Raw genomic sequence first — 25,874 nt, forward strand, 5'->3', positions numbered from 1 at the left:
AGAAGAGACAAGCACCAGCAGTCAGCCGAGAGGAGACTTGAGTGGTCAGCGCTGGGAGACTAGAGATGGGCTAATGGTTAGCACAGGACAGACTACCGAAGAGCCAGTGGTCAGAGTTAGGGAGACCAGAGATAGTTTTCAGCAGAGATGAGACAAGAGAGGAGTCAATGATGAGCAATAGTTTTGTAAACAATATTAAGGACATAATATTTAAGTCAAAAGCTAACTTTGTTAGTAAACTGTCAACAAGGGGGTAACCATAGAGGGGAATGCAATCAAACATGAAGACACAGCAGAAGGCCAATAATCAGCAGAGAATAGGAAGTGGTCAACATAGAAGACATGAGACAGTGGTCAGCTGACAAGAGACCAGACTGTGGGAATACAGCTTTCGGCAAAGAAGAGATAGGGGCAGTGGTCATGAGAAAGGAGACAAGAAAGGAAACATGGGAGGAGACAAGAGCAGTGCTATCAACCAGTAGACCAGAGAGGACGTGCTTGTCAGTAGACAGGTCGGCCACAGAAGAGTGATCAACAGAGTGGAGGTCATACAGTAGATGGTCAGTAAATAGGCAGGTGGTCCGCAGTCTTCCTAGATCCAGGGTGGGACAGTACATAGCAGATCTAGCCAGAAGAGCGTAGGCCATAGAGAAGAGGATGGTCAACACACAGGAGGGGGAGAACACAGACAGGGCAGGACAGAGAAGGTAGCAGTCAGCAGAGAGGAGTCCTCGCTGAAAGAAGACATGTATGAACATTGGTATTCAATACAGGTGATCAGCTTGCTAGGACAGTTGTGGCACATAGCTTCCTATGACTATGTCTGCAACAAGGCATACTTCACCATGTCTCACATTTCAGGTCGAGCATTCGAGACCTGTTGTAATTTATCATGTTGGCTTAAAGCCATCCCCCTGCTTTTGATTTGTTTATTTCAGTGTCCTTTAAAAATCCTTGCTTGCTAGTGGTCAGTCCTGCCTCTTTGTCCCTCCTTTTTCTCTTCAGTTCCTCCCAGGCAGCAGGGACTAACTACTGTCTCATTCCGCAATTGGTGTTTCTGTGTTCTTAGGGAGACTCTTTTTTTTCTTGGTTTTCTGGTCTGTTACTGTCTGTCTGTGTTCAGCTTTGGCGCCATGGCTGTTTACATGTAAATATTGCATTCCTTCCTCCCATGTCCTTTTACCGCCCCAGTTGTGTTGGTGCTGCCTCATGCACTGTGCCTCCCCCTCTGTTTATTGTATTTATTTAGCTTTTTTAAACTTTTCGATTTCCACGGCAATTGGGCGTCTTTTGGTAGGATTTGTTCTATGTTGGGCTTTCTTTTTAAGGTGATTAGGCTTGTTTGCAAATACACCAAGCTGCAATCATGGTTGCAGCCCAACCAGTCTATGAGCATTGCTCAATTGGAGCAGCTAGGTGTCTGGTGTCTTCTAATGTAAGGGCCCCATTAGGCAGCGCTCTACCAACACTGCTTTTTTTTTTGGTGCAATTTTATATAGTGCAAACTTGCTTGATCCTCCCGCCGCTAGACTACAAAAATAACGGAGGCTAGGGGGAGGCAATAATTGCTATTATCCTCACTTTTAAGGACACTAACTGGAAGCCGTGCCCTTCCAACATGGTGCCGACTGCAGCTACAGTGTCTCACCCCTTTTCTATGACAGGCGGGAGGAAGTGGCTGGTAACTTGTGCATTTTAAACTTTAGTCCCGCCTCCAGGCTGCCTGTGTCATTAAGAGCACGTGCATGCGGAGCCCCCGTTCTCTGCCACTCTCTGCATCTCGTGCAAGGAGCAGGGAGTCAGCGGCGCGCGCTGCTGGTGGTGTACTGAACACTCCAAGTCCTCTTTGGCAGCAGCATGGCTTGGCTTAGCTCCCTGCCACTGCGGAGAGCGCTGGTGCTGGCAGACCTGACGGTGGTCATTCAGGTGCTGCGAATGCGGCTCTGCTTAAAGACCAGAAGGATATGGCAGAGATGGCCCAGCAGCATGCAGGTGAGACCCCAGGACACTGCATGAAAAAAAAGAAATGCTATCTGCTTGCTCTCTGTTCATTCACTTTTCAGGTAAGGGAGATTAAGGGATTTGCCCTGGAATGCACGTCTCTCCATTCATATTCCTCCCTCGTTCCTCCTTAACACGCCTTGCTCAGTATTTCTCCGCTCCCACGGGCCCACCCTCCCCTCTGGTTTCTCTCTCTTCCCTCCTCTGGACCTCAGCACATGACGGCGTGTCATAAAGATAGCGACCTCAAGCTCTTCACACCTACTTTTTCCACACCTCTCCGGGGCTCAAGCGTCTCTGATAACAACGGTGCTAACACCGAGCGCTTTAAGAGAGCTAGCCTTTCACACCCAACCCTTTCGTTTACAAAGGAACACAGTGAGCCGTAGAAGAGTAAATAATTCAGTGTAACTCTTACTGCTCCGTTGAAACAATGCATCGTCATTAAGTGAGATTAATCCAACCTCCTTTCCTCCAAGTCTATCCCAACAGCCCTAGACAATTTGTTCCATGCGTTTTTATTGCTATTCAGCCGTTTACCCTCATTTTAATGTTTATTTACATGTTCATATAAGCCGCATTCCTCGGGTACTTTGCAAAAAAATACAAGTAAATAGTTACATGCAAAAAACGTTATAATTGCACAATGTGTGTCAGCAGGCCAAACAGGAACTTTGCACCAAAAAACGGGCTTGCACAGATTGAATGGAGCACCATTTACAAAGAAATAAGCCATATGTTTAAACATCAAGGATTTGGGGCTGCAATGAAAACTATCTAACTATTCACGTTTGTTCAATATAAGCATTATATCCTAAATATAATTCCCCTTACACTTCACTTTACTTGACACTTGTCATGTGTCACACTCAAGCTATGGTATGTATGTCATCTGCACCCACTAGTATAGCACACGTTCTGCTCTTGGTATGACCTTGTAGTGCCTTCCTGGGAGTAAGGACCCGTTACCATTGAGGGGTTACCATTACAGGGCACAGTCTGCTTCGCTCTGTGCTCTTGGGCTGTGTTTGAGCTCTGGGGCCACATGGTGATGAGCTGAGCTGGTTCAGTGCAGAGCCCAGGGCCTGTTTTTTTGCATCTGAGGCATCTAATATTCATCACTATGACCTGGAATTTCTCTGAGTTAATGAATGAACTTTAGAGAGAACAAGAGAGGCATTATCTACTCACTGTTTCCAACTTTCACAAGCCGACTGGAAGAAATCGCTGCCTGCCCATGCCAGCAACTTTACTATACAGCAAAAATCAATTCAAAACCTGCTTTCGAGGGAGCATATTTTCCGAGCTGTGATTACAAATACAGGTTTAAACTCCCCTGCCCCAACCACCTCAATATGCATCTCTGAGGCTCTTTTTATGGAGCAGTGTTTAATTATGTTTACTTTATCACTAGTTACCAAACATTGCGCATACAATAAAAGTACCACGAAGAACAGCAGATGATAGGGTTGTTTGTTGACGGGATGTCTGCTCTTTTGAGAGCCACAGGTCGCTCCTTTGAGTAATGCCCATACTCTCTACTTCATTCAGAGGCTTTCCTCTGATTAAGTTGCAGCTGAGCTGCCACTTCAAGGAAACACTATATGTGACTATATGTTACTACATTACCCAATCAGAGAAGAACACATTTCATTTTCATCTGTTCTGTCCTGGAATTTACTTTGTCTGATAAAGAGGAACAGCATTCAGCAAGACTTGTAAAACTTCACCTAATTGGCTCAAGACGTGACTCAATTTTTAGCCAGTATGGCTACCTGAGCTTTCAGGGGCAAGCACATGGCCTTGTTAGGATGTTAAAGTGTCTTAGATACGTAGATAATTTACAATGTTTGTTTGTCTCTGGCAGCAGCACAGATTTGAAGAGGGTACTCATACGGAATGTATTGCAGTCCCAAGTGTCCAGAGGAATCAAAACCCTTGGGGGCATCTGTGCTTTCGAATATTCTTTCCACAGACCCTGGCCTGACCTTTGGAACGGACAGAGGGCAGCCATTTCACTCATTTTCCAAGTGACTAGTTTGTAATTGTTCTTGGAATTAACACCTTCTCCGCCATCTATATAAGCTCCTAGAGGTAAGGCTCCTTGGGGCATGATGGTGATTTAAGAATAATTCAGATGTACCTTTCGCTACTTTTCTAACATGTTTTCCTTGTTAACCCTCACAATACTGTGTAATGGTAAATATGGTGACTTAAATGAAGTGATGAAAATCTCAAACATTTTGTTAAAGGCACAGTGAATTCCTGTAATTGTAGAGGTCTTGGATTTAAGACCTTCTGAATGTTTGCTTTTTTGTATTTAAGGCCTACAGCTATTCTGCCTTTTGTACTCTCCGATGGTAATTTCTTCTTCTGTCAGCCTGTGTACCTCTTTGTATGATAAGTGTATACTTATGTGTTCTAAGGAACAAGGGAAACCAAAGGGTATTTAAGGGACCATGGGTGTCAGTATTTTAAGGAACAGTGGTCCCTTACTATAAAATCTCTTAAACCATGTTTCATAGAGATACAATGAAACCTATGTTAGTTTTCCGAATGGAATAGCAAATGCTTTTAATAATGCATATAGCATAATATTGAAGTAGGAAACACAACATAAAAAAGGTCAACAACCTTGCGAACTCAGACATTTTACATGTGACTATAATGAAGACAAGTAAAACATGTCACATATTGCAGAATGTTCCAATGCTCACATATCAAATTATATATCAATGTTAGGAGTCATGATAGTGTTTGTCGATGATGTTTCAATCCCATTATAGAGTATTGGCACCATCATCAGGGCATAAGGAATTATGGCTAAAACGCAAAATGCCAATGGGTCTCGCCTTTGGGACCTTATATGTGATTTGCCATGCAACAGTTAACGTTGTTGCACCAAGGATATTGTGCTGCATAACTAAATACTTATAAGGTCCCAAAAGCGAAACCTATTGGCTATGCCAATGCTTGTTTGGGAATGTGCTTTACAGCGCATCTAAAAAGCAGCAGGTCTTTTCGTCCTTGTTTAAATTTTTTCTAAATTGCAAATCATACGTATGTAGGGATTATGTTTAAAAAATGTGTTTAGCTACATACGCAAGGTTTGCAATTTGAAAATGTAAATAAGAAGAAAAAGACACACAGCTTTTCAGATGCCCCTAAAACACATTCCCAAAAAAACAATTAGAAGAGACACACACACAGCCTTTCAACTGGCACCATTCATTTAGTCATTGGATGACCTGGTTGGCGCTATAGAAAAAACCCTGAATAAATTTAGGATAAATGAAATAGGTTTATGTTAACCAGGAGAGCTACTACATGTGTGTAGATTGGGCAGTCCGTAAGGCCTAGCATTGAAACATCTGGCTTGAAATTTGTGTTCATAAGCCAAAGGCCTGTTTCTCCTTACTGGCATGTGTGCTTTTTGAGCTCACATCTATTCTCTGTTATTTCAGACTATCTCGACTGTGAATTAGGGGCACCTAGAAATCGCCTGCCTTATGCTGCGTGTTTTACCTAATCATCATGTGATCCACATCCTGTTTAAATAATGCCTTTGAAGGGGCAAGTGCTGGACGCTTTTCTTTTTTGTAACAGACATTTAAAAAGTGTTCTAGAAAAGGAAGTAAATATGGTATTTCAACATATCGTTTAAAGGCCTGGGCTCAATATTAGCAGTAACACTCCTTCAAATGGAGGTCCCACACCAATTGCCACAAGGCAGCACCCCTCTTTCATTCACGACAACCATCTCGAGTGAGTGAATAGAGGGAAACCAACACGACGATGGTGCTAAAAATAAGCACATAGCTTTTATGGTCTCGCTTGTTTTAAGGTTTATTTGAACTTGCGAGCGACTCACTTAAATGCTTTTAAAAATAGCTGTCACACCTGGCACCAAAGAGGCTGTGTGTTTGGAAAAAGGTATTTGGATGTTGACGTCACTGAATACTGAGACATTTGTTCAAAGTTTTGCTTGTGTACTCTGTGCTATACACTAGAGGTGAAAGACTGAAAGTGAAATTTTGTTCATGCGCGTCTGCTCTGTAACATTAGTGCACTCCCAAGAGTGCACGAGCATTGACTGTATTATGGAGTCACTTGCATACATATAGTCACGGTGCTATACATAAAGACAAACTATAGCATCGGAACGTACCAATAACAAGCAGTGCATAAACACGCACTCTGTACTTGTAGTCGTTGGTTACAAGAAGCAAGGCTGGAAATTACTGCACCTCTTTTACGCATAACTTACAGGTATTCAAAGCACATAAATAAAGGCATTGTCATTTACAATGCCAATCGCTCAAACTCTCGCAAATGCGAGACCTGTTGCATTGCAAATCCTTGTTATATACTGAGAGCAGGATACAGACCTTACAATATATTGTAACAGAGGAATTTATCAAATGTTAAGCCATCACCAGGGACTCAAGAGGCCTTCCTTAAGTGTGATCTCAACAAATGTCCTGTTATTTTACCAGATCCATAGCAGCCTGTCCTGCTCTTCTGCTTAAGTGCTCCATGGTAGGATATCATATCTCACCCTGCCCCTCTTTCTAGGTAACTTATTTCCAAAGTGGACTATCCATCACATACTGTGTCGCATGACAGGTTCTTGCTGCATTAACCATCGAATATAAATTATTTTTTGGCAAACTATCTAGCTTTTGCAATTTGTGTAATCTTATGTTATTGTGTGCATCAGCTAAACTATGTGATTTAGCTTTATGTAAAACTATTCATTACTGTTAGACCTGGCACTTCTTGGCGTGACTACCCCTGACTTTTTGCCTCTACCTCTGCTATTTTTTTGGCTAACTTAGATGCTTTGGACACTTTGCCACTGCTAACCAGTGTCAAAGTGTAGGTGTTCCTTGTATAAAGTAATGGTAATTGGTTGTCCATGATTGGTATGTTTGCCTTGCTAGTAAAGTCCCTAGTAAAGTGCACTATGTGTGCCAGGGCTGGTAATGAAAATGCTACTAGTGGGCCTGCAGCACTATTTGTGCCACCCACAAAAGTAGCCTTAAAAAGGAAACCCATGCCTGTCATTGCAGGGCCTGCGTGCAGTTTGTGAAACTGCGATGTTGTTGTTCTGTCAAGTGCACTCACTTGCCAGACCTTACCCTTCCCTTTCTGTGCACCTAAGACACCCCTATGGTAGGTCTAGGGTCCCCCTGAACAGGGTGTAGTGCATGTGAAAGGTAGGACATGTACTAAGGTGTGTGTCATGACCTGACAGTGAATTAATCTCCATTTCGTTTTTCACTGTTGAAAGGCCAGCTTGCCCATAGGATAGAATAGGAAGGCTGTGTAATATGTTTACAGCCTATCTTCCTAAAAGCTTAAGATGGAAAGGTGAAGTTTAGTATGCCTGAACTCACAATGTAATAACACATCTTTTTATGTAGGTGGTTTTTGCATTGTGTGTTCAGAAGCCACTCTTTTAGAAGTGGCTGAGTTTTGTGCTCTAACATTTCTGTGTGTCTCTGCCTGGCTGTGGATTGACTGTCTGGATTTGAAAGCGATAGGATAAAGGGAATGTCTTGAGCCAGGGGAGGAGGTGAGACAGCAACAGGCTGACCTGCATCTGGAGTGGAGGGGGGAGGAGAAGCCCTTAGAGGTGAAGAGGCCTGGGTTGCTGCTATAAAACAATTGGCTCATATCCTGCTGAGTGATTGAGAATCCAGACCCCCACTAATCAAAGGAAGAGAGGTGTCAATGGCAGGGAGGCACCCAGAACGGGTTTGAGCAGGGGTCAGTGCCCCATGAAGCACAAAGACTTCAAAGGCATTGAGGGGTATAACTAAGAGAACTGAAGCCCCTGAACTTTGGAGAATGGCTTGATCAAGTGTGAACAAGACTGGAGCTACTTTGTGGTCAAGAGGACCTTTGCCAAGGAAGAAACAACTGAAGAGACTGATGGATAGGACTGTCCTTGCTGTGTGATCTGGGGCTGGCCTGCAGTTTGCTGTTTCAACCAAGGAAAGGCAAAAGGGATTTTGCTGTGTGCTGTGTCCCCCTGCTTGAAGGACTTTGCGGTATGCTGTGTCCTGAAGTAACTATCCCTAAGGGCCTGAGGTGAGCTGGCTCCCTGTTCGGAAACACAGGAACACAAACGTTTCCAAAGAAGACTCTCAGAGACGCTTTGTGCGTGTGCTCTGTCTATCTGAGATCTTTGTAAGGCGTGCCCTGTGATCGTGGCCAGCATCTGGAGTCCTAGTGTGTCTCAGAGACGCTGTGTGCGTGTGCTCTGTCTAGCCTGAGACCCTCAAAGGAGTCGCCTTGTTATCGTGTGCACCAGAATCCAAGTGAGTCTCTACGCCGTTGTGTGCAGGTGCGTTGGTCACCGTGAGACCTTCGTGAGGATTTGCCTTGTCATTGTGTGCACCGGAATCCAAGTGAGTCTCAATGCCACTGTGCGCGGGTGCGTTGTGCACTGTGAGACTCATGTGTGGAGTGCCCAGTGATTGAGCACTCGGCGTGAAGGAAGATTCAGCGATGTGGTGTGAGTGTGTTTTATGGCAGCCTGAGATATTCCTAAAGTGGAGCGGCCTGGACCGGCAGTCCCAGAGGAGCTGAGTGGCTGGCCCGAGCCGCCGTTGCCATTCCACAAAGCTGCTTGGCGGCCCAACCGCTGGACGAGGAGAGGAGAGTGGGTTTGTGCCCCCCAGGTAACGTGTGTCGACTCCTGGGGCGGGGCACGGGCTCGGAGGGAGACACTCTCGGCCTCTCTCTTGTGTTGGCAGTGCGAGCCTCTGCTTCGGCTCGTATTGCGACCCGTATTACCAGAGAGAGTGGCGGTAACAGGGCCAGAGTGCGAAGCTGCACTTTGGAATAACATCGTACTGTGTTGGGGGCAACTGTGAGAAGCTGACTGAAGGAAAGAAGAGGAGGCAGAGAGACCGCCTAAGGCCCGGTGATCGGGGCCTGAGTATACTACGTAGTATTCCATTTCTCAGAGCGGAGTACTTGAATGACGTATTACACATTGCAACATTTCTGTATAACGAACTACTTGATTGTCGTATGATGCATTGCCTTGGTCCTGCATAACGAACTACCTGATCAGCATATTGCGCGTTGCATTATTCCTGCATAACGAATTACCTGATTAAGTGTATACGCATTGCCTTATTATTGCGGAACGACGTATCTGGTGGTTGGATTACGCATTGCATTGTTTTACCTTGCAAAGTGCCTGATTGTTGCGTTACACATTACAGTATTTTTTCATTCAAAAGTACCTGATTCTAGCATTACGAACTATATGACATGTGATTAGGAGTACAGGAGAATGTTTAGAAGTGCTCATTGACATCGCCAGAACTTAGGGCTGGCTGGCCTAACAACCGGCCAGGAGAAATATTACACAACCTCATATGTTGGTCGTATGGTCTTATCGTATATCTTTTTACATAAAGTTTATACTCGTTTTTACAAAACTCATGTGGAGTCTATTTGTGGTGTCATCATTGGATTATTGTGAGCGTGGTTGCGAATACTTTACACATTTGCCTTGAAGATAAGCCTGGCTGCTCGGGCCAAGCTACCGAGGGGTGAGCGGGGCTATCTAAAAAGGTGACCTTCCTTTCCCTGACGTTGGAACGCGGGTCCCTACTTGGGCTAAGGTACCTACCTCAGCCAACCAGGGATCCCGGGTCTAACAATTACCATTTAAATAATTGCTATTGGTTGCACTAGGAGTATCCCTCTCCTTTTTGCACGATAGCTTGCCAATATTACACATACATTTTTAATTAAGGTAGTGCATGCTGACTTTACATTCTCTTCAGAAACAATCTTTCCACTGTTACTATCATTTACATGTTATCCGTATGTCCGTCGCATCTAGTGACAGTAATATATATTATCATTATGCCATGTGTTCTTGTCATCCATTCTTTACGGGGTCCAAAGGATGTGTCTGATAATATAAATTCAGAACTGCTCATCCATACGAAGTCCACAGTGGTATAATGTATCTTGCGTGCAAAAGTTACTGACAGTGTTAACTTCCCTTGAAACATCGATTTCCACGGTGAGCTGCAAAAGATGGATAGGTTTCCAGAAACTTTAAATCACATTGTGCTTTCTGTTAATCTGTTCTTAATTAAATAGATGATAATGTACAATAATTTGCAATATAAGCATGCAACTCTCCCGTTTAAATTAATTGTATGAAACATAAATATGTGTCCTTTTTTTTTAAGTGGTACATTTCACCTCACCACTTTCAGGACTTTTCAGGGGTGTGGTGTTCTTCCCTGCTTCCACTGCAGGGAGGGTCAGAGAGGGGTATTTTCCTTGCTGCAGGGCAAGGTTCTCTGGGCGCCTCTCACAGTGCTCACGGCATTCTCCAGGCAGCATGGCGGCACCTACACCGTAGAACAATTATAATTTGGGGAAACTGTTTTTAAAGCTCTTCTCCATCCCAGGCATGAAATCCACCTTGTTGCTTCCAACCTCCCGATCCGAGATAGCAGACTGAAATATTCCTGTTTCTTCATAATCCAATATGGCGTCCTTAATTCTTGTTTGTGTGTCAACCTGCTCCATTCCTTTCTCTATAAAAGGCACAGTGGTTAGACAACCATTGCAACGCAGTAGTGTGTTTCTCAATAGGTTCTGTTTTTACTTTTCCTTTCTTGCAGTATCTTTCTGCAGCCCTTCTGGACTGGATTTGCCACTCGAGGACCATCAAGCAACGAGTGTCCCTGATCTAGTAGGTTTTTATACGCTGTAGTGAAAGCTGACAAGGTTATGACTTGCCTAATGCAGTGGTGTGACAAAAATTGAGGGCCCTCCCTGCAAAGTACATAGAGGGGCCCCCCACACTCCGGATCCAGTCAGGGGCTCTGAGCCGCTGCCTGTGCACAGTGCCAGAGGGGGCTACCTGGAGCTCGGGCCCCTCCGCACCAAGGGGACTGTGGGGCTATTGGTACTCCACTGGCCCAATGAGTGTAAAGTACAGAATCATTGGTCCTTAAAGTAGCTGGAGATGGATAACACTCATACCTAGTGTACATCAAAACATTGATATTGAAACATTTTTGCTTAGATTTTGCTTTAAGAAATGTAGAGCAGAAATGCACAAGCTTGAAAATGTACTTTAAACTCATTAAACGCTGACAGTTGACTGTAGTGTCTATAAGCCGGTAAGGTTTAAAATCTTTAGGAAGCAGCCAAAATATATATTTTTTAATCCGCCCATTTCAAAATACTATGATACATTTCGTATTTTAATTTCCTTAAAAGTATTTGTTTTCATATGAGCCTATTAAACCCTGCTTGATTAAGATAAAAGCCATAATCACACTAGCATACCAATTCAAGCAGTGCACCCAAACTCATTTTACGTAGATGTGCGTGGTAAGTCTCTACCATTCGTTTCATTGTATTTCCAAGGACCTAATTTAACCTTATTTTACTCCCCATGGACAATAACTGCTCTTGGTCTCCTCGGTCGGGTGCGAAAGTCAATCAATGGCAAACTACCTAATTTAAGTCACAACGGATACGCCTAGTTCACGCCCACACCCTAAAGATAGAGGAAAAGGCTGCTTGCACACTGCATTCACAAGGGAAACGGCCACTACAACGCGGTTGTTTCCACGCATAACCTTAACCACGCATGCATTACAACGCATGCGTGGTTAACACGAATACCCTTTACCACGCATACCTTTACTACGAGATACTTAGTAAAGGCAGATGTGCTAAAAGGGTAAAATTAAAAAAGGGTGCTTAGGGGGGGTCTCACCCCCCACAAAAAAAATGCGTTCATAAAGAAAAGGGGGCTTGGTGGGGGTCTCCCCCCAAAAAAATACTCACCATATTTTAAATGTGCAAGATTTTAATTTACAGATGTGGGCACAACGTGGAAAGTGCCTGCATATTGTATATGTGTGAATTTAAAAATAGAAGTGTCTAGAACGATTGAACGCACGCGCCTACCTTTCTTCTATGTGAAAGTCGCGTGCAGTTTCTAACATCCATATTGGATTCACCACGTGTTCTGTGACATTTTCACCTCTCGCATGCTGCTCTGCAACGTTATGAAGCGCGTCTTGCCTGAAAGCCACCCGGCGCGGCCGTCACTACGTGCCGCAGTATTGTGACTGGAGGCGTTTTACAGTAGTGTGATGAAAAAATGCAAACCACGTCATTTCGAGCGTGTTACAATAAAGCTTCAACATGGACAGTTGGTAACGGGTTACAACGCAGAGCTGGTGTGGGCACTCCATGTTCAAAATTGAAAAAGGAAAAGGGGACTGAGATTACCTTTAGCAAGAATATGCCCTTACCATGCATACATTTACATCGAAAATCGTTGTAAATGTATGCGTGGTAAAGGAATATTCGTGGAAAAGGTTATGCGTGGTAAAGGCATTCGCGTTGTAACGCATGCGTGGTAAAGGCATGCGTTGCAACGGAATGCGTTGTAACATCATACAACCCATTCACAACAGACCTCAGCGAGTTCCCTTCTTATATCATCCTCCTTTATGAATCTCTTTAAAATAATCTGCAAAACCTGTTTATTCAACATTTCATTAACTTTGTCAGCAATCGTCCATAGGAAAGCATGGCTACAATGGTTCTTTTGTGTTTCACCTAATTCTGGATGGTGTTTCGTAAATCCTTGCTTTCAAGGTTGAAATATCAAAGAGCAGAAAAAGAAGCAACTTAAGGAACCACTATCACCACCTAGATACCACGATACCCCTAACAGTGCCAACTGCAATCACCGCAAAACCCCAAACTCAGCCAATTGCTCAAAGCCTCTTCCTACAAGTCACCTTCATGTCCCGGAGTACCAAGCGTATCAAATTTTGGACCAGGCCCACCTTCATTCAGCATCTTAACACCATCTGCTTGCTATTAAGCTGTCCAGGGGCAGCACCTCCGCAATGGCAGAGGAGCGTCGCCCCACTGGCAGAGCCAGCATCTAAAAAGCAAAACTATATTTGATTATCGTTTTATTTTTAAGCAGCTAGCACAGCCTCTGTGTGCATGCGGGGCATGGGATGGGATAGGAGGAGTGCTATGTGCACTCTCAAAGTGCACATGTGTGTTTGGCCGGCCGTCTCAGGCTGACCAAAACACACATGCGCACTTAGGTTTATCCAGCCCTCAGACTCCCTGGTCTGAGCAGAGCGTCTTTCTAGCCTGCTCAGGCCAATCCAAATGCAGCCGGGCTGGAGAACCCCCCCAGACTCTATGGTCTGAGCAGGGTGTCTTTCTAGCCTGCTCAGGCCAATCCCCAGCGCGGGGATTGGACAGGTAGTCTGATGCAGTCCCAGTGACTGCTGCAACATGGAAGAGGAAGCCCCCGGCACGACACGGGACGCGGCCATCAACTTAAGGAAATTTTTTTCTTTTTTTTGTATGCACTCCCCTTCCTGCGTGCCCCCCTTGCCCCGCCCCACTACCTTTTGTAAGTGGCGGCCGCCACTGAAGCAGTCTTGTGCATAGGAACCACTGCAGCACAAGGTAAGGGTAGGTAAGCAGAGGTGAGTTAAAAACAGGAAATACATACTTACCTTGATGGTGTAGTAGATGCTATATACTTGTAGGTCGATAATGTCGACCTCCATATAGTTCAGCTAAGATACAGAAAGAGAGGGAAAGGTCAAAAGAGGAGCACATTTCCGTTTTTTTATTATTTATCACGGATCGATTTAGCTTTTCATCTGAACTGCATTTTATTTGATTTCATTGGTGTGTTAATGTGTATGAAACACTTCAGTTACCACCATTTTTGATATTTTGTAGAAATATGGGTTCATTCTCGAGCAGGCTGTGCTCAATGCTGATGAACTCCAGCGTCCCCTTTGTCTCTTTTCCCTCCTCCTTGCTGTAAATTTTCGATGCAAAGTACTACGCCCTTTTAGTTTCTGTTTCATGTACATACGTGTTGAAATGATGAACCACCATGGTTGCCAATGATACTGCTAGGCGTTTTAACGCTGATAATTAAAATTTCAAAGTCAAACTATTTATGAGATAATTTGCTGAAAAGACAGGGCCGCCTGAATGTGTCACACAAGACATGCTTGTAATGTATGGCACCACAGACACCTTCAGCTAGAGAACATGAATTTTTAAAGAAAATTAGATAAACATCTCGTGTACAACTGTGGGGGTTTAGAACAGTATACATGATAACTTCGGGATGGGTGCTCTGTTAACCCATGATGTGTAGGCAACAAGAGCAGGGCCAGGCCATGGGACATAGAAGTTCAAGAAAAGAGGATCTTAGCACACATGATGGGATGTGACAGCTGAAGTTAGATGCCAGAAATGGAGGGCAAGAAGCTAAAATTGCCTTGTGAGCAATTTTAAGAGACTTGGGCATAATCTTTTGTTAATGCTGTCTGCGGAGAGTGGCAGAAATATACTTGCATTTCTTTTGGCATATAATAAGTCTAGCTGTTGCATTCTGGATGAACTGTAATTTGTGCAAAACCTTATCCGAGACCCCCCCCCCCAAGAAGAAAAAGTTGCCAATTCAGGAAAAACTACTTGGACAACTCATATTCAGTGCTGTATTTCTTATGATAGTCACTTGGCATCTTTCTGAATGCAGCCCTCACCAAATACAAACCCCTAAAATAACTACATGTACAGTGAACGTAAATGGCGATCTAACCATCACTGCAACAGTGTGCTGGCCAGGTAGCAACATCAAGGATTTTGGTTTTACTGTGTGACTTAACAAAACGAAGTATGGCCATATTAAATTCATTCAATAGTTACAGGCTGGATTGGTTTTCATTCTCTCTCTCAGACTGAATTCAATCACTCTCTCGTCCCCACTTTCGGTCCAAAGAGTGGCCACTAAACTTTGGTGTTCTTCAAGGGTCGGCCTTATCTCCTATCCTTTTTAATATATATGTGTCCAGGGCCTTTAGGAGCTGATCTGGAGCGTTGCCTTTTAGTTGCTCTTATACCTTGATGTCTCTCAAATACTCCTTAAATTTGACAACTTGGCCAATTAACTCAGTGTTACTGCTTCGGTACTTCCTTCTTGAGGTCCAAAAATCGGATGGTGATAACTTTTGTAAGCGAAACGGGGACAAGATGGAATCCTTATTGTTGGAAACAACCCTTTATTCTGGAATAACTCGCTCTGGCCAGCTACCTTGGGCACATTTTCTGGCCCAGCCAAAGAGTGTACATCCTCAGTTGCTCTTGATAACTCTGAGGAAGATTCTTCCTTTTTGTTCCACAGAACAACTTGGTTATCTCGATCATTACCATTATTCTTTCTCGTCTAGACTATGAGAATACAGTCTACTCAAGATTACCAAATTGCAGATTTTTTTTTTTTTAAATGGTTGAGAGACTGGCTCCTGGCCTCGTGAAGTTGACCATGTATCAAATGCATGTTATTCGCTTCACTGACTGCCGTCCAAGAAAAGAATTCAGCTCAAGGCTCATAATATTGTATACTGACCCTATTACAATGCTCCTCAGCTGCTATCTGTCCTAATTCCTACACTAGGTCCCTACGAGATAACGTAGATCAGGTGCCTTGCTCCTTTGGCAGCTATTGTTGCACTCATACAGGAGGTAGATACTTAAGTGCGAGGGGCCTCACATTGTGGAATAAGCTTTCACTTTAGCTTAAGCAAACCTCCTCTCGCTCATGGTTTCGCAAAAGACTAAAAACATATTGCTTCTATTAAGGTTTTTTCTTATGCTCTTGGCTTCCCTCGCCATCCTCCTTTTCCTTCCTGCCTGGTCTTAGTACCATAATTATCCCAGATCTGAGCTCTACAAAAAAGAAATAAATAGAACTGACACCGACTTTTGCCTGGCTCCAAAGCTAATGCTTCCGTAAAAGAAAGTAAGGCTACTGCCTGGTGGGGGACTCAATCAACCACAAAATGCCCCCAAATGTGTCTTTTTTAGTATAGGTCTCTTCCAGACAATGCTATTTTGCCTGGAGCATTGGAAATGTTTGTTATGCTCCTGCCCAACTTATCTTAGTCTGATCTTCCACTCCCACTTTCAAGTGGCATTTATGATTGTTCCAACAAAAATGTCCCCATCTAATACATAATGTTGCCATCATTCGTTTTAAATCTAGAAACATTAGCAGGAGCTAATTCACCCTGCAGCTCTCTACCCACACTCATAGATCCTACTGTGTAGCATTGCCAGTAAAGGAATGCGAAATAATAACAGTCCTGCTAGACTTAACCCACCAGGTTGACAACAGCCGGGAAAAACACCACTAGTGCCAAAATTGCATGAACCACTGTAACAATAAATGTTACAAATTGGTTGAAAGTCATAAAAAGAAAAAAATCATAACACCTTTTAAACTAAAGAACAATTGCATATACTTCTTGAACTTATCAATACAATATTAATTCCATCAGTTCTTACTTTTCATTTTGCAACTTCGTATGTTAACTTGTGTAACATTACTTTCAAAATCCAGTGTTGCGTATTTCAATGTTCTTGATGGAGTAAAGTCAAACAATTTCACATTTCAATACAGAAAGGTATGGCATTACACATTTATTTATGAATCAATTGCCACACAACTGGATGCTCTTTTGATACATAAATATAAGTAGTTAATACTCCATTCAACTAAATGCACATTATTATCTTTAGAAGAATGGAAAAATGGTCAGGCGTACCAGGATTAAAAGCTGTAATCAGGAGGTTATGCCAAGATCTCTGCTGCAGACTCTCTGCCCACTAAGCTATCTTGATGTTCCTCAACCCACCAATCCTATTGCCATAAGTTGATCGAGAAGGTGTTCAACCTTCAGTGTTTTCCCCTCAGAGATCTTAAATCAACGTTCTGGCCACAGCTAAGAAAGAATCAGTCATCAGGGTGTGCTTAACACTCTCTGTGAGGCTAGCCCTCCTTGTAGCCTGGTGCTGCTCTATACAAAAAGAGGCTTCCTAGAAAGTAAGGGCTAGCATTTACTTTGAAATGGACTTAGCCACCGCACGCCTTTCACGTGTAACAATTATGACAGCTATAAGATGTGGACCTGTGTTAGACCTGGCCCCTTTGACAGGTTTATCCCCAAACTTTTTGCCCTTTGCCTCCTATTTTTCTGACCCTGTTTAGTTGGCTATAAGATTCAGGGCACTTGACCACTGCTGACTAGTGCTAAAGTGCATATGCTCTCTGTATAAATTGTGACAATGACTGGTTATCCATGATTGGCGTATTTGATTTACTGGTAAGCCCCTAGTAAAGTGCACAGTGTGTGCTAGGGCCTGTAAATCAAATGCTACTAGTGGGCTAGTAGAACTGGTTGTGCCACCCACATGAGTAGCCATGTAAATGTATCTCAGACCTACCACTGTAGTGTTTACGCGCATAGTTGTGTACTGCCATGTTGTCCTGACAAGTGCACCCACTTCCCAGGCCCAAACCTTCCCTTTCCTTACATGTAAAGCACCCCTAAGGTAGGCCCAAGGTGCCCCCATGGGTAGGGTGCAGTGTATGAGATAGGTAGGACATGTACTAGTGTGTGTGACAAATATGACTCGTTACTACGAGAATCAAAACATCGCATGGCATTACAAAGCGTTATTACCACGCAATGCCATTACTACACAAGTCATTACATCGACTTGCAGTAGATGGCGCACTGACATTAGAAATATATAATTTACTATTCCAACTCCAGCTTACGCAACAGTAGGGAAGGTGTTGGAATAGTGAACTATACTATTCATAATGTTTGCGCGCCATCTACTGAAAGTCGATGTAATGACTTGCATAGTAATGGCATCGCGTGCTAACAACGCCCCCAGTTCAATGCAAGTTATTAGCAAAATTAAATTACCCTAATTACTTTTGTATTGCTCCCTCTTACAAGTTCCAAAATGTTCCTATGTGTGCTATCCTATCCTGGATAAAGCCTTTGACCAGATCTGCCTTTGATTCTATTGCACTTAGAATTACAACTTAACACAAAGAGAGGGTAAGAATATTGAACTCAATTGCAATTAAACATTTTTGGAGGGTGATAAAGGTTTGTAGGGCAGGTGGTACTATGGACGTTTATAGGTAGCATTTTGCTTGTTTAGAGGGTAAAGAGGAACCCAGCAATTATAATTTAACAGTGGTGACTCACAGACACCTCTGTACAGCTTATGTTCACAGTGGCAGGGCTGTACGAGGGACATCACACTGGCACACTCAATGTTCCCTTGTCCATTCCTGATCATATATGCAGCATATAGGGGGAAAAGTGAAACTCTAACCATAGCATGCAAAGTGAAGATGGCTGAAAAGCCAGGACTGGCTGGTGCAGAGCTCTCAAGTGTCCTTTGAGTAATGTTTCCAGTCCAGATTTTTTAGGTATGCTGTTAGCCAAGACCTTTTGATTGTACTAAAATTACAAGTATAACATATTCATTTATAGGGGCTTTTACCATCCTTCTTCATCCATTTGTCTGTTATTCTGTCATTCACATTGTTCTTCTAACAACTGAAGGATATAGCATGGGATCAGTCACTGGCTAACTTCATTGTGAGTGATGGCATTCTGTCCTTTCACAGAGAGCATGTCATCACACAGTGCCAGGGACTCTAATGATAATGTGTGCTTTTAAATATTTTTTCCTTTTAACCAATGGTTTTCTTTTAGATTGACGAGGGCCCAGAATCTTCCCCAACAATAAAGTTTTTCAATCATGACAAAATAATCATGTCAAAACAAAATGACCATTGAAAGCCAAAAGCCTATCAGCCAATGTGAGACATATTGGCATTGCCAGTGCTTGTTTTCTTTGCATTCTGAAATATATGGCCGTTTATCCATTAAATGGAATGAAGTCTCAGATGGCCAAGAAAAATATTGAGGAGCTACTCCTGCATGGGCTAAGGAATCAGATGGCCAGCCTTCCCACTGTTTGCTAGTTTGTCCAGAATTGGGGTGATCTTGTTTCCTGCACTAAACTTGGCAGGATGCCAAATGTCCTACTTTTTGCTGCTCAGGGGACAAAAAGAAAGCTGTTAGGGTGGTTATGAGCTGCCAGACCAGACATCTCAAGAAGCCGGGGAGGGTGTCCACATCTTGCTACTTCAGCCCTATATGAACTGTGGCAGAGGTGCCTGGTTGTGGCTGTGAGTGAGAGTATGCAGCAAAGGATGAGCTCTGCAGAATGCAGCTTCTGGGACAAATTTGCCTTTAGAGATGCTAGAGGGAATACTGACACTTGCAGTTAAACCATCCTGAATGTGTGAATGAAAATCATGCTCGTAGCCTTTCTTTGGAATGTGCTGTTGTCGTTTTTCTTCCACTAATACTCTTTCAAATAATAACAGATCAGGGAACAGACAGAGTGATATAGAGTCTGATTTGCCAAAGATCAAATAGTTTGATAAAGTTGGTGACTCAAGACTGTAAAGCAGTACTATTTATTACAAAGGTTATTACCTTATCACCATATTACATTTTGGTGACTAGATCATGACTTTGGTATTGTACAATTAACTTCCCCCAAGATAATATCCAATCCATTTTTTACTACAGTCTAACTAACAGGTTTTAGACTGACTATACATGCTCATAATTTTTTACATAAAAATTGTAGTAATACGTAAAAAGGGTGACTTGACAATTTTGGGACACAATTTTAGCCATTTTAACCAAAAGTGAGTGGTACAATTGGGAAATCACTTTTCAAAAACATGTCTCCTGGTTCCAAAGTTTCCAACTAGTCAACTATAACAGGACCGGGGTGGCAATGATTTTAATAGCAAGATCAATGGCCTACCCTTCCTAAGAAAAGGTCACTGGATTGTGTGTTCGGCCCAAATGTACAATTCAGGGTTTATTTCCCCCATATTTACGTGTGTAACATTTTCGAACTGGGAAGTGAAAGAGTTTGTATAAAAAAAAAATACATTCAGAGAACGTATGTTCCCCCATATGTTTATATTGAACACTGTGACAATTTTAGGCACAGGCACCTGAGATATAGGCAATTGTGGCTTCAAAAACTAGGAGTACTCAACCCGAATCGGGTCTATTTCAGTGCTTAATTTGTGCTGGTGGTTTCTGGTGCTCAACACCGAATATTAATTGTCAACAACAGCACTTATGACAGTTGTCACATGACAGCACATTCAGGGCCGGACTAAGAACAGAAACCGGCCCTGGCAAACTGCTCAGCTGGCCCCCCCCCCCTTGGGTGAGGGGGAGTGCAGCCGAGCAGTTTGAGACGGCCGGTTTCGGACGATTTTGTTACCGGGGGTTGATATTGTCGACCCCGGTAACAAAAACAGCCCCCAGGACCCCAAAACCGGCCCCCACCCTAGCGGCCTACCGGGGAAACACCCGGTGCCCGCTATGGCCAGTCCGCTTGTTTGTGTGATTTACAGATAAGCAGAACAGCAGTCGTTATATTCAATATACGTTAAAAACAACTAATACCTTCGTCCCGAGCCAGTCTGAATTGTCACACTTGTAGGAGTGTGATGATTAGTTGTTGCGTGGGATGGCTGGGCTGACAGGGGCAATGGGTGGTGCAAGCTGTGGTGGCCTCCTAATGAGGGGGCTGGCACACATTTCTTTTTACAAATTATTTTTTGGATTAACATGTATGTTTTAGGCAAAATGGTAAAGCCTGTCTTCAATGTTAAATATAATGGTGAAGTCTGACAATATCAGTGACTTGTCCACCTTATTGGGGGCCCCCATTGAGATGTTTTATAGCACACTCTTCTTGTGCTGTGCCTTTGGCTAAGCCCCCCTCAGTATTTTCATAGAAAGAGAAATAAAAAATGGGTCCTACCCAGGCAACTTCAGCTCCCTGCAAACGGTGTCATACATGCTACAGGCTATCTGTCACAGGCAGTACTTAAAGCGCGACCCCGAACCGTCCGGGCAGCTGCGTCACAGGGCACTTGGTAATTTTTGTCAGCGCTTCCCACGGGCGGCTTCTGAGGTTGCGACAGCGCCATGGGCGAGGAGCCGTCAGTTGACGGCGGGGTATTAGGGTCGCGCGCAGCGGAAGGTTGAGGGAGAACCTGGTGAGCGAGGATGGAAGAGACAGGCGCGCGGGAGGGACGAAGAGACAAGCGCGCGCTGAGGGCAGGCAAGATGCGCGCGCCAGGCGAGATGCGCGCGCCCTTTTCATTTCTTCACGCTTTAGATATTAAACCTGGTGGCGAGAGAGGCTGCACGGTGAATGGTCGATAGCCCTGCACGGGCCGCAGGCTGTCTTCCCTGCCTTCACCCCCCACACTACAGCAGCCCCAAGAGCTCTCAGTAAACGGCCCGGACAGCGCGGCGGGGGAAGGACGGGAGCGCGGACACGTCTCGGTCGCGTCTGAAGGGGTGCGCAGCGGCAGCGTGGAGTCAAACAAGGACACGGAGTGAAACCAGGACACAAGCGCGTCTGGAATGAGCCAAGCCGCAGCGCCGCTGTAAGGCCCTCTCTGATGCTTATAGCGCCGAGTGTTGTGTCGTACATTATTACTTCTCACAACATGGCTACTCTTAATTATAATGCCTTTCTTTATGTTTCCTCTCTTTCACTCTTTCAGAATACCTGCGTGAATTCTTTATTCTATGTGAGTCAATTGGTGGTTTGGTCAGCAGGCGTTGTGTCTTTTTAGCTATGCGCTGCAATAAACCTCATCAACTCACCTTCTGAAGTGTCCGGAGCAGGGCTTTAAGTGGGCCGGGTCTGTGCACCGGTAGTTTTTTTTAAGGGGGGCTCGAAACGGGTCTCTATCGGGCTCTGTTTTGTGCCCTAGCAAAGACGTTTTTTTCCCCAGACTGCAGTTAAAGCAGCCTGCTGTCACTGCAGTCCGGAGAAAAGTGCCAGGGCACAAATCGGAGCCCAATAGAGACCCGTTTCAAGACAACAGACAAATAATATGCACTGCTCACTGCTCCACTTCTCACTAGTGTGCGTTGCTCACTTCTCACTAGTCACTAGTGGAGAAGTTACGGCATGACGTCATGCCAGGCGAGAGTTGTAGGGGAAGGGAAATCCTTCAAAGAGTCATTTTCTCTCTGGATTTCCCTTCTCTTTCTGAGACTCAGGAGCAGCAACATTGTAGCGGTGTCACCAGGGCTTTCAGTGGAAGCTTTCTCAATATTATATACAAGCCACAGTTTCTACTTATTTATCTTTTGCAACTAACAACCATTGACACAGCCAAAAGTCCTCACTTGTAGGTATGATTTTACTACTTGTATCATATATCTGGATGCAATGACAGAACCAGCAAAATACAAGTCTGACTGCACACTATGCTAAGCACAGATTTTTGGCTTTCGTGTTTTAAGCCACCACCTAATAACATTGGCCACGCCCCATTGAGAGACCCCCCCTTGCCCCCCCGTTTTTTTTTTCCCACTTAAACCTCTGGCCCGGAGCTTCTTTCAACATTCTGGCGACGATTTCGGGATACTGCAGCTGACCAGATCACAGGAGAAGCTGACATCTGTTGCAATTTCAGCCAAAAGCGGCACCTCGCCAAACGAATTCACGAGATTCTGTGATCTTCATTCAGCGATCGAGTAACTTCCAGGGGCAAAAAACAAAGGAACTAGAGGAAAACGCTGAAAAAAAACAAAAGGAAAAGATGAAATTCTCGTCTAAAAACCGTGCTGACGTCATTCAACTCAACCGTGAGTCTAACGCTGTGTGCGCGTGTCCGTGCCCTGGTTATATATATCTAGCTATTCAAGGGCTTTCCAAAGCGGACACAGGGCTGTCACCGGAGCTGCCCTAAAATCAAATATGCACGCGACGGACAGGCAAGTTAAATGCAAGAGGACTTCCATTGAAACTACAATATGCACACATCGTTTTCTTTGGAAATTAATAGAAACTGTTGCAGAAAAAAACATGCCATCAATTGAGGGTGCCATAAGCCCTGAGCTGCAAAAAAAATATTTTTATGTTGCTATAGTACACGTGGGCATAAGTTAAGCGAAACTCAGCTGTTCTGCTGATCCGTGAGCCTTTTCTGAAAAGACAGATCGTGTACCGTCTCTGTAATTAAATAGTATTTAATTGAGTCCTTCCTATCTCCCAGTGAGAACATGTTAAACCATGGGTACTCCCAAACATTTTCCAAATGGCCACACAGTTTAGTCTGTGATGTTACCAAGGGCTGCATCCTGGGCGCGAGGGGGGTACACGTGGGTGGACGACGCCACCCACTTTTTCCACAAGGTGGACGCCGTCCACTCCGCCAAGCTGTTGGGCTCCACTAAAAAAGATGCTGAATTCGTCCCGGTGTAATTTCCAAACCCCGGGACACATTCAACAGCGTCTGCACCTTGATATCTGCTTTCAATCCACAGCAATTTAGGCACAGGCGGGGACGGGAATGGTCTCTCTTATTTCTGACTCCTGCTGGGCACATAAAGGCCGAATTTGAGCTGTCATCAGGCCTCCTTTTGAGTCTCCTGGCTGGTATCAGTCAGGAGCCTCACACCTAGATTCAAACGCGGCGGAGGGGAAACAAAGGTTCAGCACCTTGTTAGCACTTCACACATACTTAAGAGGAGCAGCTTTTCACTTTGTTCAGTCCCTGTTTAGGAGATATGCATGCACTGTAAGAATATCAGTTGTGTGTGTCTTCCCAGTATTTGCACAAAATAAATAACATTTATATAGCGCTTACTGCCCCTGAGGAGGCGTTGTAATAATTTAAATATCACTATTTTTTTTATAAAGCACTATGGGTAGAGGAAGCTTTACGCTGACAAAAGGCAACATTGGTTTATGTGAAGCTTACAAAAGTGTGAATCTTCTGCCTAAATCAGGAGGGTTTGCAAGTATAGTGGAAATGTGCTCAAATGTATTCATGAAAGACCTGCTACACATATATGTGAGGGCTTAAGATGTGATGTCACTTCTTGCGATGCTAAACTTATACCAAAAGGGAGTCACCGTTCCTAAGTAGAGAGAGAAAGAATGGAAGTAAGAGGTACTCTCGTCGTGTGCTACTCTAATTGTGAGGGGGCAGTGTGTCCTCATCTTGATGCCCTCAAACACCCCGAATGATGGCATGCTTCATCATTGGGCTTTTGCTCCTCGTCGGGCCGGCGCTGCAATGCCCTACGGGTCCCCCAAAGGGTCTCTTTTTCAGAGATCTTTTGATGAAGCCGTGTGGGTGTAAGTGGCAGCGAAGTCCTAGAAAGTGTATTAAAAAATGGCTGGAGGGAAAGTGATGAATTTTTATTAAGGTGATCCCTCTGTCATTATTAAAACAAAGTGTATGGTGCTGCTTTAAGGAGTATTATGTCCCTTGGTAGCTGGGTAACTATATGTCCCTAGTGGGCATATGTTCTGGTCAACATGTTTTGCGCTTTAGTGGTCTCAGGGGGAGATCCAGGGCGCTTTGTCAGGACCGAGTAAGAAAGTTGCATCTACAGTGGGCTGACAATTTGGGTGCCCCTGGGTAAATGATGGGAGTAGAACTTCCCTTAGTAGGTAGGGTAAAATCCCATGAGATCAGTGAGGGTCACTTGAGAGGGTTTTCTCGGTGCATCTGGGCTGTGTCACCTGTGTGCCTCTCACTTCCGTGTGCCCAGTGCAGGCAATACTGCATTAAAAAAATTGCCAACCCCCCCCCCACACACACACAAGCTAGCCTTATCCCACAGCTAAATTTGATACAATCCTTTGGACATTTATGATACAACTATGCAGATTCCTGTGCGCATTCAACAAGGAAGCGAACAATCTACTCTGTACTCTGAATACATAAAGGCTATATTGAGTTCTTTATTAAGGAACGTTATTCTATTTTTGTTATATTTTAAAAAGCGATAACATTTTTGAACAAAAAGAAAACAAAAGATTCTCAATAAACTTTGGTTATATCCATGCAAAACTGAAATGCAGGAGACTAGTAAAAAGACTGCTAGTAGACATGAGGCGTCACCCTCCCGAGCCGAGTACAAAATCTGGGTGCATTCCTGGACCCATTTTATGGAAATAGCCCTGAGGTGAGACAGTCGTTGTGCATACGGTTTTGTACTCTTGGGGCAGTTGGATTTTACAGAAGTGGCCACAAATGCATGTACAGCACCTTCTTTAATCAGTGGTTTAACGAAAATTGAGAGTCCCCCCTGCAAAGTATATGAAGTGGGCCTCCCATGCTAAAGACTTAGTCAGGAGCTCTCGGCTCACCGCCTGTGCACCGTGCCAGAGGGGGTGTCATGGAGCTCGGCCCCCGCATCGCTATTGTTACGCCTCTGTAATATGGATTGCATCAGCGTTCATTTTATGCCTGTGCTAAGGGGGTATATTAATTTGCACGGGATGCCCTCTTTACAATTAAGACAGCCCCTTTGCCTCTACATCGTATAACAGACACAGGCTATCGGGTGGTGCACTGAATGTGTGCTAGCTGTGGAGTGGCATACAGTCAGTACACCTGTGTGGATGCTCCTTGCGAGTGGAGTATTGGGGCCTCGGGCCCCACTCATCATCCACTGATGGCAGGTTCAGCCTCACATGTACCAACCTCTGGTAGAAAATCCCTGGCTCCTCCTTAGCATACTACTGGTCCCTGTCCAGACAGATGGACCAGTGGTTTCAGTCTGCTGCTTTACTTACCTTTAAAACCTGTGCCACTTTCACTACAGGTGCAAGTTCAAACCTGCACTGGGGACAACACATTTTTTAATGCAGTATTGCACACTGTCAATGCCTGCAATGGGCACACGGAAGCGAGCACACTCAGAGCAGGCAAGATAGTGTACTATTTTACATACTAAATCCTCTGTCAATGAATCAAAGTTAATCTTAAATATGGGAGGCGTGGCTTAGCCGGCTGCAAAATGGCCACACTTTGACCACTAAGACTTTCAACCAACATAATCCCGCGA

The 25,874-nt window shown here is 44.2% G+C and overlaps 1 protein-coding gene and 1 long non-coding RNA gene across 2 annotated transcripts in view; one reads left to right on the top strand and one right to left on the bottom strand.

Annotated features, from left to right (window-relative positions):
* Window positions 1-25,874, bottom strand: part of XKR6 (XK related 6) — an 810,260-nt gene that overhangs the window by 542,140 nt on the left and 242,246 nt on the right. The window lies entirely within an intron of this gene.
* The window catches only part of LOC146816567 (uncharacterized), a 73,628-nt gene continuing 49,641 nt past the window's right edge, over window positions 1,888-25,874 (top strand). The window contains exon 1 of the long non-coding RNA XR_014962460.1: window positions 1,888-1,992. This is a non-coding gene — a long non-coding RNA (uncharacterized LOC146816567). The remainder of the gene's footprint in view (window positions 1,993-25,874) is intronic.

The sequence above is a fragment of the Triturus cristatus genome, chromosome 6 (genome assembly GCF_964204655.1).
Source record: "Triturus cristatus chromosome 6, aTriCri1.1, whole genome shotgun sequence".
In the NCBI taxonomy this organism is placed as follows: Eukaryota; Metazoa; Chordata; class Amphibia; order Caudata; family Salamandridae; genus Triturus; species Triturus cristatus.